This window comes from Callospermophilus lateralis, chromosome 11 (genome assembly GCF_048772815.1).
Source record: "Callospermophilus lateralis isolate mCalLat2 chromosome 11, mCalLat2.hap1, whole genome shotgun sequence".
In the NCBI taxonomy this organism is placed as follows: domain Eukaryota; kingdom Metazoa; phylum Chordata; class Mammalia; order Rodentia; family Sciuridae; genus Callospermophilus; species Callospermophilus lateralis.
In genome coordinates this window covers 75181408-75193769 of record NC_135315.1, presented here as the reverse complement: position 1 = coordinate 75193769, position 12362 = coordinate 75181408, and the positions used below count along the sequence as shown (strand labels likewise).

Here is a 12362-nt window from a genome sequence, read left to right as displayed (position 1 = left end):
CATACATGAATATACACACTTTTTCAAATGAAAATATTAGCTTAATTTAAATGCTAGTGATTTAAAATTGGTTTTCAACTTATTGGCATTTCATTAGAAATATTACAATTCATACATTCTCACATTTTCTTTTATTTAACCCATTGGCATGTTGTCACAGGTGGAGTGAGTTAATGTGGACTCTCCCTTTTTCCAAGTGTTAGTAGATCATTACTGAAGGGGAAAAGATCAGGTTCATCAAAGCTATCAATACAATCTTTTCAGAATGAGGTTTTTTGTTCTAGGTTTCCATCAGAAGAGAGAATATTAGGATTGTACTTATGTTACAGTTTTACAAAAGTATTTTTGAGAAATTGTAGCCACAAAGAAATGTTTACTATTCCAGGGTTACTGCCATTAATATTTCACTCAACTAAATTGTAAATTTGAATTTCTTCATTGTTGTAATCTACCTAGTGTATTAAAAGTATAAAGGTAATAGCTTCAAATTTACTTTAGCTTTATTCAAATTCTCTTTAGCCTCATTGTTTCTTTCATGCATTGTAATGAGGCGAATCTATTTAAAGTTTAGTTTGAGTGTATTTAAAAATTAATTTTCCTTTATTAAGTAAGAAAGCTACATATTTAGCTTTTAGGTCAAATTAATTATATGAACAGTATGATATCATTAATTTTTACTAATAAGAATAAAAAAGTAAATTTGAGTCAATCCTGAATGACTCCCTATTGCATTGCTTATGTGCCATAAAATCTCTGGTATATATAGTGCCAAGAATTATAGAGGACATACAATAAGAGTCTCTATGATGTGTGGCTACTTGGGAGAGTAATCAAAGCTATCTGAGCACATTCAAAACCTTTTCAATTAAAAATTGAAGCAGAGAATTAAAATTCAAAATTTAATGATTTGAGTTATAATAGTGAAAATTTGATTTTAGCTGATATATTCCATGTAATTAGTCCTAAGAATATTTTAGTTTTGTTTTAAATTTTATTTAATTTTGTTTTGCTACTTGGATCATGCTGTCTTTTATTTACTCACTTGGTATAAGACACAGCCAAAATGTGGACATGAGAAATAACTTAAGGCAATTTCTGGGACAGATCTTACTTAATACTGATAAGAGATAAATAAAAGCATACTGAAATTAAAAACAAACAAACAAACAAAAAACTATGTGAATAGACAGCTCCAGACCACAGGGGGTTTGGGGTTCCAGCAATGGGGCATGAGAATGAGACTTTTGTAGGGTCTAGCAGAAACAAGGCAAATAAAATATTTGAATTATTTAAGTAGTGATGTAGCCTCATTTGGATCATTCCAATGGAAAGTCCCTTATAAGAGGTTAGTTAGTGGTTTCTCTTTGGTTATACATAAGTAGAGGATAGCCTTAGTTAGGGGTTAGTTGGCAGATGCTGATCAGCCTAGAATATAGTTTTCTAGAAAACTATTTTTACTGAGTTGGATTTTGATTGTTGATATAGAAACCTAGATCCCTGAAATGCCTTAGTCTAATAGCATTTAATGAATTTTTAAAAAAATATTCTTTGTTATAGCAAATGTAGAAAGGAATTAGAACATTTTTTTCTGCTCTATGGCTGGGATATTGCTTCGCTATGGTAAAATGTTGGTTGAAAATTATGAATTGCTGAGCTAATATTTTCTAACACATCTGATAAAATTACTTCAAATAGCTTATAATATTACTTTCAAGATTGAATTAGAAATTCAGCATTAAGCATTATTAAATTGCTCATGGTATATTAAGACAGAATCTCAAAATCAAAATTATTTAGGATTATTTCTTTGTTTGGTGAACTGGGAAACTAAGGTTTCCTTGTTTCATTTTGGTGTTAGAAATCCACAAATAGAAGGCACGAATAAGCAAGCACATGTGATCAGCCTCTGATAAAAATATAATACTTCATTTTCCCCTCTTGAAACTACCATTTTTTCTCTGTTTCATTAAGTTGGCAATTGAAATCAATACTCAGAATCAAACACCACCTTTACTTATCATAATGTGTATGGTGTTTGGTTTGTTGTCTTGTTGTCCAATCTTTCCAAGCTACTCCCTGCCCATTTTTCATTTTGAAGTGTTCAGAAGTTAATGAAGCCCTCTGCATGGCTCCGGTCTTCAGAAACACTTCTAGGAAACAGGCTTTGCCGGTGTGCTCTAATCTCCTTTAGTACAAATGGTCAGCATGACATATATTTTTGCCCTCATGCTTTATTTTTTGAACATTTGTGATTTAGCAGGAAAAGGCTGGACTCCCGTGGAATCTCATCTAAACACTGCAGAGTGCTGGAATGCATCATGCTATTGATATTAATAAGAAGAAAAATTATCCACTGCAACAGATGCTGGGAAATGTTTGAAGTCACAGAGAGAGGCTTTCTTCAAGATGGAGCCAAAAGAAAACAGGACAGCAGGGAAATAGACCTGAGGGGGGTTTTAAAAATATGGAAATCAAACAAAGCTGTTGTGAATAATAGTTTCCTATTGGATTAAGTTAAAATGTCTAGGTAAGCATGATGTGTGTTTGTGCTATGGATGTAAGGACAGAAAATATGTCCACATGGAACAACGAAGTTGAGGAAATGTAAATTTTGGCTGCAAATATAATTAATAGGTCCAAATGGTTTTTTATTTTTTTTCTTTTTTGTAAATTCTCTCAGTTATTCACTTACATACCTAGTGGAGAATTATAGATAATCAGTCAGATGAGTAGATTTATATGTAATTATAAATTAGATTGACATTGTAAATTAGTTTGTTATCTAGACAAAATCAAAGAAAGATAAGATAAAATTATGAGGGATTTTTACTTTAAATATTGCTAGTAAAAAGTTCATCATTGAGATCTTTTATTTTTAGGTTGACACTTTACATAGTACATACATATAAGGCAGTTGCCAAATTCATTTAATTTAAAGGTAAAAGCACAAGGGAATTGAATAAAGCAAAACTAAAATGGTTAGTAGACATATTTATTTTTCTTAAACAAGACTGAATTAATTGAAGGATAATTATATATATATATATATATATATATATATATATATATATATATATAATTTCTTCTCAGATAACTTCTTTACTCTGAGGTATTTACTAAGTATACTTGCTTATTAGATGAATGAATGAATGAAGAATTCCCAGGAAAATAAATTGAAAATCTTTCTTACTGTTGACCAAATACAGATTCTATCTAAATGCTAATTAAAGTGTTACTTCACAGAAGTGAAACGATTAATAGACCACTGACTGTATTCAAGGTGGGCAAGACTGTTATAGATGGAAGGACCTCAGGCTGCCACAGGGGAAACAGACCAAGAAGAATATCCAAAACCCCCTACACCTGCAGACACAAACTGACTGTTGGCTCAGTGGGTGATATCATAAAATTGAGAATAAGTAAAAGAATATGAATCTAGTGGTGGGAAAAGGAGCAGTAAATAAAGCAGATACTCAGCAAGAATCTGTTTTCTTGCTCAGCAGCCCTGGGAGAAGTAAAGAAATACCACACAAAATTTAGTAAATCCTGTGAACTAAATTATGACATCTTTGACCGTCAGAGAGGGTGGTGGATAATTGTAAGAAATTGTATGAGCAGATTTTTTAAGACTAGGAGAGAGTATTCTACTCTATTTCAATGTGTGTGAAGTTAATTTGGGGAAGGAAACGAGACTAAGGCCAATACCCAAGGTTCAGATGGGGAATTTCATTTTAAATGTTGGGAAGAGGAGCACTGCCCCATTTTTTTAAATTGGTAGTGCAGAACACATTATTCCCTGTGATGACAGCAGGACCCAAACTCCCTCCTCTTTCTTTATCCTCTGTTTCAGTTGATGATAGCATTGTCCTCATTAAAAGCTAAGGTGGTCCTTGACTCTTGCCTGGACATTTCCACCGCTCAATACTAGTACTCATATTAGAGTCTTACAGTAAAAGAATTTAGAAGTTTTCACAGAAAATGTCAAATCTACTGCTTCTTATAATGTGAACTAACATTTTATCTTTAGGGTAGGTTTCTTTTACTTCATCTCATTTGCTCTTTATATCCATCTTTTGGTTGGCACTAAGCTAACTCTAAAGATTAGGGGATTAAGTTTCAGAGACAGCAATTTGTTTTCCTGCAGTAATGTAACTAGTAAATAGTGTAACCAAGATTATAATCCAGATCAGCAACACCAGGTATGATACGCTTTCATTTTATTTACATTTTGCTGATTTTTAATGGTAGGAATCTTTCATTGTGGTCAATCAGATACCAAAGCTGATGGAGCAGTCACTATCTTGGACCTTGGAAGTCATCTTGCCAGAGGAAAAAGAGAGCTCTGGAAGTACTTTTAGTGTGCACAATATCTAAAATGTGACATTGTCTCAGATATGGACTAGCATCTCACTAACACATGAGCATTATCTAATCTGATAATTGTATAATGTCTGCCAGATGGAAGGGTGGCAAAGCTAGCATTTCACAAATTATATATAGGATCAACACACCACACCAACTATAAGGGAAATCATACAAAATAAGCATTACCAACTCTAAGGGAACCAATGACACAAATACAAGTTCTCATGGTGTGTGTGTATGTATGTATGTGTGTGTGTGTGTGTGTGTGTGTGTGTGTGTGTGGTTGTGCTTCCATAGCTAGATGGTTCTTGCTCCCCATGCAAACACAATTCCTGTCTCCTCATTCCCCCTAACTTATGAAAAAGCCTGAGACTCTAGATGTCATTCAGATGAAAACGCTTATATTGAATTCCATGTACATAATGGTGAAGGCAGCCACCAGTGCAAAAGAGAACACCTGTACTTACCAGGAAAGTAGGTACCACTGTTTTGTGGGCTGTGGAAAGTAAGCCTACAGGTTAAATCACCAAGTCGCCTTTACTTTTAGCCCAAAGTGATGTGTTTGTATGTCCACTTGTGTGTGTTGATTAATTTTAGTCTGGTTAATTAGATAGCTTTTTCTATTGAATAGATTTTTATTATGTCAAATAGCCCTATAATAAGGATGTTATTTGGGAAGTCGAATTCTGGTCAGTTTCTACTTATTATGTCAAAGGTAGTGAAATCAATGCAACTCAGTGTTACATTGTTATAGATCTTAAAATACACATAGCATTTACAGGCTTTCATTGATAATGAAGTGCTCTACCTCAGAAAGGATTTATACACACAATTTGTTTGATACAATTAATCACATGTTGCCATTGAACCACAAGAGTGCCAGGAAATAAAATCCTATTATGTGCCAGGAATTGAAGAGAATGGGAAATATTGGCAGATAGTATTAATGACTGAAGCACATCTGTAGTCACTACCTGAAATTCAGATGGAGTGCTGGCTGCCTGTGAACCCAAGTTTTGCACTGACAGTTTTAAGACATGTCTACCAGTTCTTTCTCATCTTATGCTTCAGTTGGATTTCTGATTCCTCTTCTCTTGCTAATGCTTAGTGTCTACCAGCTCCTTAAACTTCAACTTGTTCTTCCTAAATAATGCTTTGCAATAACTTTCCCACCCTAGAAGAACACTGCTGACCATCCCTCCTGGTATTCATGCTCTAACTCCCCAATTGCTTCCTCATCTGTTTGTTTCCTTGTCCCATAATGCAAAGGATTTCCAAGTTGAAATCTAACAATACTGCCATTTCACGTGACTGCACACATTTCTAACAGTATTGTAAGAGTTTCTGGCAGCAAAGTTGGCTGACGGGAAAGAGTTTCCTAAATTGAAACATACACGGGTTTATGACTGGGAGGTCACAAAGTTCTGACTAGCAGCGTAGCTCTTCACTCACAAATACAGCCATTGTGGTCATTGCACCATTTTCCTGCATCCAAGAAGTGAAATTTCACAAAGGAATTGGTTCCACTTAGAAACTGGAGCTGTAGGTCAAATCTGAATGTCTGCAGAAGAAGCTTTTGATAGCTGCTTACTTTCTCTCGAGTCAGCAAGGAATTTTAAGCTCTGTGGAAGATTGGGGATTTTTTTTAACCTATATGTAAATCATCAAGCATAGTAAAGGTTACCACCTATAACACTGTGTACAGTTGTCACTTAAAAAATCTATTTAAGTCACTCAAATTGTTTATCAGACTCATCCCTAGTGTCTGTGACTAAATTAATATGATATGTGAGAAAAATGTATAGAAGATTTTCAACCCATACATTGAAAATAATAGCTCTGTCCTTGATATTTAGTAGGATACTGTCCAATAGAAATGTAAAGTTAGCTATTTATGTGATCTTATATTTTTAGCAACTCCATATAGTATAAAAAGAAAAAGGTGAATTTTATTATTGTTATATTTTTATTAGTTACACATGACAGTACAATGATCTTAACAATTCATACATTTGAATCAACTAGGATATAATTTCACATTTTTCTGATTGTACTGGTTGCAGAATCACATTGGTCATACAGTCACCTATATACATACAGCAATAATAATGTCTATTTTGTTCTGCTGCCCTTCCTATCCCCCTTCCCCTCTATTTATTTTAATGTGGTGCTGAGGATCAAACCCAGTGCCTCATACATGCAAGGCAAGCACTTCACCATTAAGCCACATTCCCAGCCCAGGTGAATCATTTTAATAACGTACTTAAGACAATAGTTTTGAAATAGTTTCAGACACACTCAATGCAAACATTTTCAAAGAACTATTATTAGAATCATTTTTGTTTGGAGCAAGTCTTCCAAATCTGATATCCATCTTATATTTATAGCACATCTCATCTCAAGTTAGACTAGATATGGTTTAAATTTCAATAATCCCACATAGTTAGTGGCTATCATATTATACAGTCATATTCTAGCAGATTTTTCAACCAGTTGAGAAAGGTTGTTAAAAATCATAGCTGCAACTTTTCTTTAACTTGATATTGGGCAAAAAGACAAATATCTAGTGTATTTGGCAACATACCTAGTATATGTTTCAGTCCCAGTATATAGCAAGTGCTTAATAAATGTTTAGTTAATAATTTAAAGGTTCAATTTATAAATATTTGCATATTTATTTCATAGCTACTATGTGCCAGATAATTGCCTAAGCACTGCAGAATTCAGTAGTGACCAAATAGACAAAAATTCTTGCATAGATTTAACTACTAATGGTTGATTGTTTTAAGCTGATGCCTACTAGAATCTGAAAAATACATAAACAATACATCTGCTAAGTCAACAGCTTGTGTTTGGGATGAATTTTTCACTCCTAATTACCTTCTCTGTTATTGATCTCTGTGATTCCATCTACTGCACATCAGCTATTGCTCTCTTGCTGTCTGGAAACTTTTTCTGCAATATTACATATTTCCTTTTTCAAAATACCTAAGGCTTCTCACTACTTTTCAGGCAGAATAGATATTTTATCTTATTTATTTTCTGCTCCTTACTCATAAAATTTCTGTTCTGGTCTCTTATTATGTCATTCACTTTGGATTATCATAATACATCAATTATTTTCTAAAAGATCTTTAATTGTTTTAACTCTTATAACTAAGGAACTGGCATGGGACAGATGCTCAGGGAAGGTGCAAAGGATAGAAGGATAGTATACCTGACCCCTAACTCAATTCCTTATATCCTGTTCTGACCCCAAAGTACCTGCATGCATGGATTATGTGCAACAATGTTCCTACTGACATTTTTGTATATAATCAGTATTTCTTGCAACTAAAATATCTTAAAAGGCTATTAGAAGAAAGGTTAGCATCTAAATTATAGGGAAACACTGTGAGAAGACAGAGTCTATCGCATCATGTTTCAATAGCTCTCCTCTCCTCAGGACAGAGCCATCCCTGACTTTGTATCCAAGTCATAGTCTATTATTCTAATTTTCTCACCCCTATTTTTTTCTGGTCATGTTTCTTAGGTTTGGTGGGTTTGCAATGTAAATACAGGAAGGATTCTTCTAAACCATTTATTCTAAGTTGAATAAAAATGGTGAATTATTACTCACCCAGCTTTTCAGGCACATCATGAAACATTAAATGCAAGAACACTTTCATCAAACTTTGTTGTGATTAAGCTTTATCTGTATGCATCTAAGAACTTGTCTAAATGCAATTGGACCACAGAATCCAAAAAGAAGCTGTGGTCCCTGCTTGTGACATTGTCATTGGATATGGTGTTTTGCATCTTCTGGAATTCATTCTGGGGTTTTAGGGAGCCTGTGTCTGCATTTCTAAGATTACTGCTAATTGGTAACACAGGTTTACCTGCCAAATGTGGGATTGTGGGATTCTCTATTCAGTTAAGTAGTGTGATGCCAGTATACCATATAGAATTATTTTGTCACTCCCAACGAGAGAGAGAGAGAGAGAGAGAGAGAGAGAGAGAGAGAATGTTTAAAAAGTTGGTAGAATATGATCTCCTGATTTCACAAGGCTCAGCCAGCAGGGTATTTTTCCATTATTAATCTCAATTTCTACTTTTGTTTGCTTATTTCTTTTTCTTTTCTTTTTTTGCTTTCAGGAAATGAAGAGGTATCTCAGATTAATTTTATTGTCTTCCCAGAAAAAAAAAAGAGTTTACCAATTTGCCAGTTTCCAACACTAATATTTGTGTTTTTAGGATATACATGGAAGAATGGAAGATATAGAGGTCGGTAAAACTTATTTTGTAGTAGGAAAAAAAGAAATTAGAAATTGATGCAACTTTTGACCTTACCATCCAGATGAACTTACAAGGATGCAAATTCCTTTTATCTATATATTGAGGATCATAATAAATTTCCCTTAGAAATTTGGTGAATAAGGAAAGGAGATAGTGTATATAAAGTCCATTGTTTGGAATTGATGATATGTAAATACTAATTTGCTCCTTGTCCCACTTTTTCTTCTTCTTCAGGATATGAAAATATTATTTTATGGTTTTCTTTTCCATCCAAAATTAAAGCATAGAACTTTCCTTAAGATTTTATTTTAGTATAGTCTTTCCTGTCTTCAAGGAGAATATAGAAAATATCCAAACCTTCTTTGATGTGAAGTATATCACTGATGGCTTTTTAATTACACTAATCCTCTCTTCTTCTCATATTATGGTTTGCATATGAGATATCCCATGAAAAGCTCATGTATGACACAATGCAGTAATGCTAAGAGTAAAAAGGATTAGATTGTGACAGCTGTAACCTAATCAATGTATCAATCAATTTAATGGATTAATAATCTGAATGGATTATTGGGTGGCAATTGAGACAGCGCCCCCGGTCCATGGTGGTCATCGAGGTGTTCACCCCCGTGGTCCAGAGAATCCTCAAGCATAACATGGACTTTGGGAAGTGCCCTCGACTGAGGCTCTTTCCTTGAACGAACTCAACGCGGGGATGGAAGTGGTGAAGAAGTTTATTCAGAGCATGCACGGCCCCACAGGGCACTGTCCCCACCCCTGGGTCCTGCCCAACCTGGTGGCCGTGTGCCTGGCTGCCATCTACTCCTGCTACGAAGAATTCATCAACAGCCGCGACAACTCCCCCAGCCTGAAGGAGATCCGGAACGGCTGTCAGCAGCCCTGCGACCGAAAGCCCACCTTACCTCTGCGCCTTCTGCATCCCAGCCCGGACCTGGTGTCTCAGGAAGCCACGCTGTCTGAGGCATGGCTCAAGTCGGTGGTCGTGGCCTCCAGTGAGATCCACGTGGAGGTGGGACGCACCAGCACTGCCAAGCCAGCCCTGACTGCCAGCGCGGACAACGACAGCGAGCCCAGCCTCATCGACTACCTCATGGTCAGCCCCGCCTGCAGCACCATGAGCATCGAGCTAGGCCCCCAGGCTGACCTCATGCTTGGCTGCTGTCAAGATCCTCAAGCTGCTGTCGGACTACGATGACTGGAGACCGCCTCTGGCCAGCTTGCTTCAACCCATTCCATTCCCCAAAGAAGCGCTTGCGCACGAGAAGTTCACCAAGGAGCTGAAGTAGGTGATTCAGAGGTTTGCCGAAGACCTGAGGCAACAGGTGCATTCCTGCCTGCTCAGCGTGCGGGCTGGCAAGGACGGCTGGTTTCAGCTCTACAGCCCCGGAGGGGTGGCCTGTGACGATGATGGGGAGCTGTTTGCCAGCATGGTGCACATCCTCATGGGCTCCTGTTACAAGACCAAAAAGTTTCTGCTCTCCCTGGAGGAAAACAAGCTGGACCCCTGCATGCTCCTGGCGCTGAGGGGAAACCAGACCATGGTGGAGATCCTGTGCTTGATGCTGGAGTACAGCATCATCGACAACAACGACACGCAGCTGCAGATCATCTCCACGCTGAAGAGCACGGAGGTGGGCAGCTGTGTGACCGGCAGCGGGAACTGAAGGAGCTGCAAAGGAAAGGCGGGCCCACCAGACTGACGCTGCCCTCCAAGTCCACGGACGCTGACCTGGCTCGCTTGCTGAGCTCGGGCTCCTTTGGAAACCTGGAGAACCTCGGTTTGCCTCCACCAACGTAACCAGTGCCTGCGCTGAGCACCTCATCAAACTGCCTTCTCTCAAGCAGCTGAACCTGTGGCCCACTCAGTTTGGAGAGGCCGGCCTGCGGCTCCTGTCGGAACACCTCACCATGCTCCAGGTGCCGAACCTGTGCGAGACCCCGGTCACCGACGCTGGCCTGCTGGCCCTCAGCTCCATGAAGAGTCTCTGAAGTTTGAACATGAACAGCACCAAGCTCTCGGCCGACACTTAATAGGACCTAAAGGCCAAGCTTCCTAATCTGAAGGAGGTGGACATCCGCTACACAGAAGCCTGGTGAAGCTCCGCGGTGGCAGGGACGTTGCCGCAGCGACACTTGACTAATAGCCTAGGGCAGCAGGTCCTGGGTCCCACCCGCTGTGGGTGGAGGGGGATCCTGGGGCGGGGGAGGGGTCCACAGCACGCCCGCCCCTCCTAATTCTTTTAGCTTCATAATCAGAACCTTGACCTGATCTAAAGCGGACTTTTTGGCAACAAAAGGAGCTTCAGCGGGGCAGGAAGGGGCGGCCAGGGGCCCTTGGTGGATTTTCTTTGCCTCTGTGTTTAATGCCATGTGGGAACCTCACTGTCAACTGGGACGCTGCCATCTCTCCAGCCCAGGAAGCTTTCCTCCTGGAGGCCCGAGCGGAGTGGGATCCGCCCCTGCCGTCATCGCACCGTCCTGTGTCCTCACCATTGCTATGCAAAGTGGTTCTTGTTGTACATAAGATTTAAATAATGCACCTATTTAAGAAATGTTGACAAATTGCGGGTCTGGGACCTGCTCTTATTTATGAAGTCTCACCCCTCCCCACGCCCTGGCGTGTAGTACTGTACAACCAGTCAGCTGTTGGGTTAGTGGTAGTATTGTTATTTTTTTTAAAGGAAACAGACAAAAAAAAAAAAGAAAAAGAAAACAAAAGCCAAAAAAAAAAAAGATCCTCCTTGGAAAATTAATTGCTTTTTCGTAAAGGATTCTGTATGCTAATGCTCCCTCCCATCTGTCTGTCTGCTCCCTGCCCACCCCCTGCCTCTGTGTTCCTGATTTCCAGACATCTCCAGCTTCCTATGGGTAGGGGTCAGGCTCGGGGGAGGAGGAAGAAATGGGGTCCCCGTAACCAAGTCTTGCTCCTCTAAGGCCCGAGTTCTTTTCCTGGCCCCTGTCACAGATTTGAAAGGGGCTCTAGCCCCCACCCTCCCTGGTAGAAGAGCTGCTCCCACCCACAGCTCCCAACCCCCACAGCCCTTGCTGTCCCTCCCCGTCCCCCTACTGGACTTGCGACCTGTGGCCTCCCCAGCCATCATGTCCCTGTCCCCATGGCCCTCACGCATGCCCGCCTCTGCATGGTCTCCTGGGAGAAGAGAGATCCTTCGCCCCTGCCAGCCTGACTGCCCAGCCACCCCTATCAACGTGACCACTGCAGCAAAGATGTTCCTGTCCCCACACCTGTTCTGAAGACAGACAACCTCCATTTCTTTTATAACGGTTGGCTTTTTCTTAACAAGCCCTCACTGTACAGGACAGTCCTGTGATGGTTTATTTGGGGTCCCCCTCTCCCCCAGCTCCCTTTTCTGTTGGTTCAGCACAAATACGTCTCCCCACCGGCACCTCAGACCTAACCCACAGTTGATGTCATTGTTTTATATCTATTTAATCTTACTCGATGGAAACCATGCTTTGTCGTTTTATACTTTGCTAGTAGACTTTATTACCCCCTACTATGCCCTCATTTTTTTAAAAAAGGAAAAAAAAAAGAAATTGGGTTTCAGTCTTAATTCATTTTCGTGCCAGGTTTTCCGATGTGTGCGTGTGTGAGTGTGTTCTGTTTTGTGTTCCGTTTTCTGTTGTTGTTGTTTTCCGTTGTTTGGTTTGACTTTCTTACCCCAGTTTCCTACTTCACAGCACTC

General features: G+C 39.1%; 1 pseudogene; it reads left to right on the top strand.

Moving 5' to 3' along the window:
- Positions 1–4787: 4787 nt before the first annotated feature.
- LOC143410612 (C-Maf-inducing protein pseudogene) lies at positions 4788–10755 on the top strand (annotated as a pseudogene).
- The last annotated feature ends 1607 nt before the right edge of the window (positions 10756–12362 follow it).